We start from the raw sequence: 2,322 nt of genomic DNA, 5'->3' as shown, positions 1-2,322 counted from the left end.
TAAGAAAATTGGAATTTGAAAAATAAAATAAAAATGGAACACATACAGATCAGTATCCTAGGCATTAATGAGCTGAAATGTACTATAATTGCCATTTGAATCAAACAATCTCATGCTTTTACTGTGATTGGAATAACAAATTAAGGAGGAATGGCATTACATTCATAGTCAAGAAGAGCATATTGAGATCTATCTTGGAGGACAATGCTGTCTATGATAGGGTAATAGCCAACAAGGAAGACCAGTTAATACTACTGTTGTTCATATTTGTGCACCAATCATTAAAGCCACCAGTGAAGATGAAATTAAAGAATTATACTTACATTGTCAGTATGAAACTGATCAACCATATCAGGTTGCATTGATAATTTCTATTAATGTTGCTGATGTTGTTGTTAGATCTCCAGAAGTCAACTCTAATTCATTGCGACCCTATGCACAACAGAATGAAACACTGCCCAGTCTTGAACCATCCTCAGAATTGTTACGCTTTAGCACATTGTTGTTGCCACAGTATAATCCATCTTGTTAGGGGTCTTCCTCTTTTTCTCTGACCCTCTACTTTACCAAGCATAAAGTCCTTCTTCAAGGGTTGGTCCCTCCTGATAACAAGTCCAAAATATGAGAAATGAAGTCTCACCATCCTAGCTTCTAAGGAGTTTTCTGCTATACTACTTCCAACACAGATTTCTTTGCTCTTCTGATAGTCTATGATATTTTTACTTTTCTTCCCCAGTGCCACAACTCAAATGTATCTTTTCTTCTACAGTCTTCATGATTATTGTCCAACTTTCACATGCATATGAGCCTACAGAAAATACCGTGGCTTGGGTCAGAAGCACCTTAGTCCTCAAACTGATGTCTTTGCTCTTGAACATTTAAAAGAGACCTTGTACAGCAGATTTGCCTAATGCAATATGCCATTTGATTTCTTGATTTCTGCTTCAATGAGTGTTGATGGTGGATCCAAGCAAAATGAAGTCCTTGATGACGTCAATCTTTTCTCCATTTATCATGATGTTATTTAGTGTTCCAGTGCTGAGAATTTTTGTTTTCTTTCTGTTGAGGTACAACCCATACTAAAGGCTGTGGTCTTTGATCTTTGTCAGTATTTTAAGTCCTGTTCGCTTCTAGCAAGCAAGGTTGTGTCATCTGCACATTGCAGGTTGTTAATGAGTCTTCCTATCTTGATGCTATATTCTTCTTCATATAATCTAGCTTCTCAGATTATTTGCTTAGCATACAGATTGAATAAGGAAAGTGAAAGAATAAAACCCTGGCACACACCTTTCCTGTTTTTAAGCCAGTTAGTGTGCTCTTGCTCGGTTACAACGGCATCTTAGTCTGTGTGCAGGTTCCTCATGAGCACAATTAAGTGTTCAGAAATACCCATTCTTCCAATGTATTCTAGAGCTTCTCATGATCCACACAGAAGAAAACCTTTGCATGATCAATAGAGCACAGGTAAACATCATTTTGATATTCCCTGCTTTCAGACAAGATTCATCAGATGTCAGTAATGATATCCCTTGTTCCACATCCTCTTCTGAATCCAGCTTGAATTTCTGGCAGTTCCCTGCATACTATTGGAGTCATTATCTAATTCTCTTTAGAAAATTTGTACTTGCATGTGATATTAATGATATTGTTGGAAGGTGTTTGCATTTTATTGGATCATCTCTCTTTAAAATAGACACAAATATGGATCTCTTCAATTGGTTGGCCAGGTAGCTGTCTTCCAAATTTCTTGGCATCGATGAGTGAGTGACTCCAGTGCTGTATCAGTTTGTTAAAAGATTTCAATTTGTATTCTTGTTTTTCTCCAATGCCTTCAGTGCAGCTTAAACTTCTTCCTTCAGTACCATCTGTTCTTTTGATAATTTCTGTATCATTCAGTAATTTGTGCATATAACACTTCAGTATTTCAAGTTAAGGCTTGAGTTTTTTCTTCAGTTCTTTCAGATTGAGAAAAGCTTGGGTTTTCTAATTCCAGGTTTTTGCACATTTCATTAAAACAATTGTCTTCTCAAGCTGACCTTTGAAAATTTCTGTTCACTTCTTTTATTTCCTCTTTTTTTAGGGTTGTGTTACCTTCTCTTTGCTCAAGGGCTAATTTCAGAGTCTCTTCTGGTATCCATTTTGGTCTTTTCTTTCTTTCTGTCATTATAATTTTTTGTTTTTTTGTTTTGTTTTGTTTTGTTTTTTGCTTTCTTCCTGTGTAATGTTCTTCTTCATGTCATTCCTGTAAATCTTCTGGTGTTCAGTCTTTCACATCTAATGCATGAAATCTGTTTTTGAGATGGTCTTTGAATTCAGATGGGT

Source organism: Chrysochloris asiatica, unplaced genomic scaffold (assembly GCF_000296735.1).
Source record: "Chrysochloris asiatica unplaced genomic scaffold, ChrAsi1.0 scaffold00270, whole genome shotgun sequence".
NCBI lineage: Eukaryota > Metazoa > Chordata > Mammalia > Afrosoricida > Chrysochloridae > Chrysochloris > Chrysochloris asiatica.
Note: the sequence above shows the minus strand (reverse complement) of the source record.